Here is a 7592-nt window from a genome sequence, read left to right on the forward strand (position 1 = left end):
GCGCACAGAAGTATAGTCAAAGTAACCAAAGCCCTTCGCAGCCACCGCTGTACCACCGCAACATATACTTCGTGCGTGGTATTCGTGAGATCTTCGTGTTCTGGAGCGTGACGCGCGGTGTCGGGTGTACGTTGGATCACAAAAATCTCTAACTGGACGGTCCGGAATAAATCCTGGACATATAGCTGTCCCGACAGGGACGGCTCGGGACGCTGTATGAAAAGTCGCGACAGTCCCACGAAATTCGAGAAAGTTCGTAACCTGTTTGTGCCCCGCGTGACCCTGACCAGCGAGCGGAGTGTAATCGCGCCATTTCTCGATCGTGAGGACAAGAAAGTCTCCGACATATCACGTGTATGTGATATGCACTTTCATGAGGAAGATATCCTGAAGACTTTCGCTCACATGGTCAATGGTAAGGATTAAGGCTGCAATCGCCAGCGGAAAAGAGCCTCGTCGAAGGATGCGCCCCCAAAGATATTCTCGAAATTGCCTTGATTTGAGTGATCCTAAAAATTGTGCGGTAAATAATTTTTTACAATTAATTAGAGCTGTTTTGATAAGGTTTAATGCCTGATCGAGACTGTAAATAAGTTGTGCTGTTCGTGTGCATCACACCATACATGCAATATCTGAAAAATTGTTTCTCTGCATTGCGTGCGTAAAATAAATACAATTTTTCTTTATGTAGAAGGACTGAAATTGTGGCGTGCAGTACACACACGGCGATTTTACCACTCAATAACTGCAAGTAACGACAGCCGCGATACATAGTGAAAACTCCTCACTTCAAAAAAGTTAGAGTGAAGAATTATCGGAAAGAAAACAGCGCAAAAAAAAAAGACGGAGCACCAGAAAAATGGATTACACAAACAACCGCGCTGACTTGCAACAAAGATTTATTCTTCAACACCGCGCAATACTTGCACAGTCCAAAACGAAAAGAAAGAAGTACCAACACGCCGAAGCATCCACTATAGCTAAATAATTTACGCTACGGGAATGCGGCATATAGTTAATTCCTTATAGGGTAATAGACCGATTCATATGTTACGCTATCAAGCATCAGTTATCGTGGGCAGTCTAGAAAGCCATAGCTTAACTGACTTTACCTTTCCGCTGCTAAATATTACTCCGTTTTACGTTGCAGCGGCAACGCAACGGAAAATCTCGATAATTACAGTTGGTGAGTAAACAACGGAGCCCTTTCTGAACGGCTGCCGCGGCGTCTTGCCACGCAGACTACGTGTTTTCGTCTGCTAGCGGAAGCTTGTTGCGCCGCCAGCGCCACCAAACCGGAAGCTACCTCGGCGCCGCGCGACGGGTTGGCTGACGCGGGGAGTTTTGCAACTTACCTGGTTCTATAAACGTTGATCTAAAGGGCACGGCCACAACTCATCATCATCATCATCATCATCATCAGCATGCAAACTGCAGTTGGGGGACGATATACTAGATGGCGCTGTCCCATAGAGATGTGTGCAATATGTGTGCAAAAAAAAGAAAAAAAAGCAGCGGCACCCTGCACGCTAGATGGCGTGCAGTAATCAAAACGGCGTATCGCTTCGATTACTGCGGGGCGAAACGACTGAACATTTCACGATGTAACCATGATTGCTTCAGGAACTTCGCCCAAGCTCTTCATCATTCACCCGTGGACATGCTATAATTTTTTTTTTTTTGCTGACGTAACGTCGCCGTGACGCGTGTGCGCGCGCGTCGACGTTACGCTGGAGTATATCAGCCCCTTTATCTACATCGCGAAACGGACAAACGGCGGACATATCTCTGCTGTAAAATCCTAGAACGACAAGTGTCGCTGGAGCTAACGCTTTGAAAAGTGGTCTTGTCTTCTTCAAGGCAGCAACCTTGCTGCTGCCTTGAAGAAGACAAGACCACTTTTCAAAGCGTTAGCTCCAGCGACACTTGTCGTTCTAGGATTTTACAGCAGAGATATGTCCGCCGTTTGTCCGTTTCGCGATGTAGATAAAGGGGCTGCCTTGAAGGCAAGACCGCTTGTCACAACGTTAGCTCCAGCGACAAACCGTGTTCTTCCGTCATAGAAATGCAGCTGCCGTGGCCGGGAACCAAACCCGGAGTCCTTGTGTTTTGCAGCGCGACACCTTTCCTGTTAAGCTACCATGCACGGCGGGTAAGACCAAGAGAGGGACCACGCCACGAGCGCTCGTGGCGCGCTCCCCTTTCTTCGTCTTCGTCCGTCCTCGCGCTAAAAACCTTCCATTGGAGAAGTTGGCTGAAGTCCTCACAGTCCTTGAAGTGTGCGCAGCCATGGAATAGACAACGTCGGCTTAAACAAGGTGACTAAATGAGGCACACGTTATTACAGCGAGAATTTCAGTATTCCTTCTAGCAGAAAAAAAAAGAATCTAAGAACAACACACTGTGATTTATTTTTATTTTTTACTCATTGGTATGTTTACCTGCTTCACCGTGCGCTTCTTCGCCAATACCCGTAGTGGGCAGTGGCCATGTTTGGGAGGAAGAACAAGAAGATGTCCGGTAAGCACGCTTATTGAATCACGTCTTTCATTTACGGGGCAACTGCGCGTTTTACTTGAGTGAAACGACCCGTTTGTTATTAGCGCGAGCATCCCTGAATAGACGCATGCTTCTTATTCTCTACGTATCTGCCTATATCGCGGCTAGTAGGTATCGCATCATACGCAGAGAGCACGTTGAAGCAGCAATAACGTTCTCGAAAGTACATCTCGGGTTTTCCTGAAATCATTTGCGATGCACATTAAAGCAATTAAGGGTTATCATTACTATACTGGTGCGTCTGATATATTTAAGAGCCAAATTTATAATTCCACAGGTCTGGTCTGATGATGAGACCTTGATAAAGACACAATGATCAGCCTATTGATTACCGTCTGTTAGTAAACCTAATGGGCATTGAGGGCTGGCGAACACCTCAGCACTTTATAATAACAACTGGCAAAATCGACTCAACATGCACATGTCGCAACTAACAACAATTAAAACAAACACCCTGTTGTCGGTTATGTTAACTATATCTTCAGAAAAGTAACGATGAGACTATTGGCGTACGCAGGGTTCTCCGTTAGGGGTCCAGGTTCGACTTGGACCCCCAACAAATAATCTATTTCATAGATTACTTGGTAGGGCAGTTCCGTAATCTTCCTGTACTGCTCTATAATACGCTGGGCATCCATGTCAGCCTGCATCTCATGCAGTTCCTGGGTATACAAACCAGTGCGACTGGCATCCACAGAGAGGGAGATCATTTTCGAAGTTTTAAGAAAGCCTCAACACTGTACCGACCTCTGCATCCAGAAAATATTCAGTTTGTACCTCTGCAAGATTTGATTTTCTCCGAAAAGAATGTTATATTCACATGTTTCCTTTCGCCTTGATTTAAATCGGTCACTCTGACCGGGAATCGAACCCGCGCCCTCGTGCTTAGCATTGCAACATCTCGGTCGCTAAGCTGCTACGGAGGGTACAGGTAAACTAGCCGCACACACATTTATCCTTCTATTTTTTTGTTTTTATTTTTTACATTCTTCTAAACAGGTCAGAGTGTGACATCCACTCGCGTTGCGGCAGGAGTGTTCGTAGTGAGTGTTTTACTTTATTACATTTCTTACTTTATCGCCACAAGCGCTTCATCACTTCAAAGTTTACACATTGCGTGCTTCATTAATTGACTTTATGAACTCGATTATGCCGCGTGCGCAAATGGTTTGCGCCGTTACACACGTTGCCTATCACATTAACGCATTCGATTGCGATTAACGCATTCGTTAGCACATTTTACAACACAAATGCGATTAACGATAACGAATGCGATTAACTCACTCGTTAATGTTGTTGTAATATGTGCCTGTAGACTTCCTGAAGCCATTTCACGGAAGCACACCATATGATGTTCTTGTAGGCGTCGCCAATGCAATTCTTCATTAAAAAAAATTTTTTTTTTTTTGCAACGCCATCTGTCGGAGCCACCGAAGCGATCCATCGGCAGAGTTCGTGCCACGGTGTCATAATCGTAATACACCTCTGTTCCCGAGCAATAAAAGGGCTCAACCATGGTCCCAGAACAGGGGAGCTGAATCGCCTAAACCACATCACAACTCTGAAAGCTTGCCGTGACGCTTATTAGACATACCAGTGCTCGTTCTTTCACTGGAAGCAACGCATTAGAGCGTGTATAATTGAGCAACGTGTTCTGCAATCTTCATGACGTTAATCTATTGTCACGCGCGCTTAATTTTCATGTGTAATTGGTCTTCAGCCACACAAAGTGTTATCACTGCTCGGTGCGTGCCGCGCCGCAATGTTCGGTAAATTTCGCGATTGTTTCAGATTGCTGTGTTCAGGTTTCGCGCAGGGCACGAATAGTCATGTTTATTCGGGAGTTAACGCGAGCACCAGCGATAACGCTGGGAGGTTCGGTCACTGATTTATAAAAGACCACGCATATTGCCGACGATCAGATCAGTCGACAAGCGCCGATTGTTCTAGCCGCTATCGTTCTGTAGTCGGCGTTGGTCGCTTGTAACTTCTAGTGTACTTGATTTTCTGGGCACAATTTCACCCAATAAAGAGCTTAGTCTCTAACTGTTTTACTGCCACCTTCTTCCCAGTCAAAACCACGTGACGGTGAATAAGGTGGCAGTAAGACAGCTATACATGCAGGGCGTACAAATGCAGGACGTATAAAGTGGCGGAAACAAGAGCTCAAATCCCCACGGTATGCACGTCAAAAAAAAAAATAAAAATAAAAAATAAAAATAAAACAGCTCTGATGGTTTTTAAGTGCACTCACTAAAAATATTGGTGGTCGTTTTGGGACTAGGGATGATTCGCGCAGGGTCCTGTATTGGCGTAGCCAGGGGTGTGGGGGGTTTGGGCGGTTTCAACACCCCCCTCAATTTTGCGTATGTATATACACACGCACACATACTAGCGTACACACAAACATACATAAAGTTAGGTTGACCCCTCAACCGCCTCCCCTCCACCCACCCACCCACCCACCCACAAAAAGATTTCTGGCAACGCTCCGGGCCCTCCATGACTGTGAGCCCTTTCCGCCTAACAAAACACGTTTCGGGGCTAGTTGGTGATACATTCTTACTTAAAATTTTGTAGCGCTACATTTGACGAGGACAAGACAGAGAAGTGCATGACAGGCGCTGTCCTGTCATGTGCTTCTCTGTCTTGTCCTCGTCAAATGTAGCGCTACAATATTTTAAGTAAGAACTCTTCCCACTATAAATACGCTTCACCCGAACACATTCTGTACGCCTTACTGCATTGCGTGGTAGTATAGCGGCGAAGCTAACTTTAGAAAATCGACAGTTAAGTTTCGCGTATGAGAAACTTGCCCCTTTGTTTAGAAATCTTCCAACCATTTAATAAACGTGAGCCACCCGCTGGCGACATCCTCCAGGATGAGTCGGGATGTCAGGAGAAACTAAGCTACCTATGGTTGAACTAACGGCCGATTTCGACGATAAATTTACATCAGGCGAAACCCCGAAGGCAATAGTACTAGCTGTGTTGTCTTTTTGTTGAATATTCCTCCAAATACAAGTGGACGTTGTCGCAACTCCTTTCAGTGCCTAGGCACAATCGACATCGTGGAGTCCTTGCTGGTGGCTTCCTGTCCTACCTTATGGCCCGACAGCTGCGTGAGCCGTGAGTTTATCTTCTATCGAGACAGCGAGGACAGTCTAGGCGCTTTCGCGTCCGCCTCGGTGCTACAGTGGTTACGGTGCTCGGCTGCTCACTCGAAAGTAGCGGGCTCGATCCAGGCCGCTGCAGTCGCATTTCGATGGAAGCAAATTGGTAGAGACCCGTGTACTGTGAGATGTCAGTGCGCGTTATGCAATACCAGATGGTCGAAATCTCCGGAGCCCTCCACTACGGCATCCCTCATAATCATAGCGTGGCCTTGGCACGTAAAACCTCCTGCATTATTATTAAGGCGCGTGCGCGCCCTCGGTACTGCTTCTGTCACAAGTGTCAAAAACCGCGTTATACACTAGGCCACGCGAGACGTGTGGTCAAGTGCATGCATGGCTTTGATGGGGCTCCCTTTCGGTTTCTTTTTTAAGTGTGTAGCACCTAGTCGTCCATTCACTGTCTCATGTCACATGGTCACGCAATACAGGCCTAAAACAATGCTAACAACGCTCAAAACCAGTGCAAAATAAACTAACAATGTCTAAAATAATATAAAGTGCAGAAATAACCAAGAATTAATCGCAATAATGCACCTAGAATCGCGAAAAACGCTTCTGAAACATCCGGCTGATATCCGCGCCGTGCAAGAGCCATCGCCTCGGCAAGCGCGCGATTGCGTTCAACTCTTAAAGGCGAAGCTTAAGCGTCCCCCAATATTTTTTATTTATTCATTTATTTATTTATTTATTTATTTATTTATTTATTTTTGAAACTAGCGAAATTTTAAGGAAAATTCGCTGCACCATGTTTATACTCTAATTTTCCAAACGCTAAAAAATCGTGACAACTTTGTAAGTGTGCCTGATATTATACCAAAAGTAGAAAAAACATGTTCTTTACACCCCTGAAGTCTTGGAAAGCTTTAATAATTAGTTTTCGCGCAAAGCTGCAGGTTTACCGTCTTTCTTTTTTATAAGACTTGCCCATATTCATCAATACTTGTTTAAATGAAAAACAAAATTGAAAACGTTGCAACAGTTGCTAGAGGTTCGTCTTGCCTCTCAACTCTGACAATATGTCATTCAAATAAGTAATATGGTTTCTAATAAGTCCATATTGCTTCTACATTTTGTATGTATCAGAGTATAGAAGTTACAATTAGCCAATAGTATTGTTAATTGTTGATAGTATAGTTAATAATAGTTAATAGTCTAGTTAATTCTCTATTGTATAGTTACGCAGCTTCTATCTCATCATATCAGCCGTGGCGGCGAGCGTTCCGCCACGGCTGCGATCGGCGCCAACACTCCTACGTTTAGATACACATATATACCCCATAAAGTGGACGGGGGGATGGCCGCCGTGGTAGCTCAGTTGGTAGAGCATCGGACGCGCTATTCGAAGGTCGCAGGTTCGGTCCCTGCCCGTGGCAAGCTATCATTTCGTCCACTTTTCTTTCTTCACATTTACATTACATTTACTACTAATAACGTCCCCTATACTTTCCTTGGCATTATTGTCTGTTAGTGCTCATTAATGTTATGTACCTTGCCGTGGCATATAACGGAGGTGCTTTTTTTTTGCTGATATTTTGGACGCATAAATTACACATGCCGCCTAATTTAACAGTCCTATTCAGTGTCACCTTCTTGTATAGCAAAACAGTTGCACGAATTAGCGAGCGAGCAGGTGCATCTGTCGCTGACAGGGCTGGGCAAAGATACTTTGAAATTGTATCGCGATGCGATACAAGATACTCAGGCTAGAAGTATTTGAGATACAGATACAAGATGTCTCAACACTGATTGTATCCGATACGATACATTCCAGTTGTATCTTAAGATACTTCGATACATTTGCAAATTTCTTGTTATATATCTATATAATGAAGCACTAACTGCCTATTCACGAAAATG

At 44.9% G+C, this 7592-nt stretch overlaps 1 non-coding gene across 1 annotated transcript; it reads left to right on the top strand.

Moving 5' to 3' along the window:
- The first annotated feature begins 7035 nt into the window (after positions 1-7035).
- On the top strand, positions 7036-7108 carry Trnaa-cgc (transfer RNA alanine (anticodon CGC)). Its single transcript has one exon. It is a non-coding gene; the product is annotated as a tRNA-Ala (tRNA).
- Positions 7109-7592: the final 484 nt, after the last annotated feature.

This window comes from Rhipicephalus sanguineus, chromosome 2 (genome assembly GCF_013339695.2).
Source record: "Rhipicephalus sanguineus isolate Rsan-2018 chromosome 2, BIME_Rsan_1.4, whole genome shotgun sequence".
Classification (NCBI taxonomy): domain Eukaryota; kingdom Metazoa; phylum Arthropoda; class Arachnida; order Ixodida; family Ixodidae; genus Rhipicephalus; species Rhipicephalus sanguineus.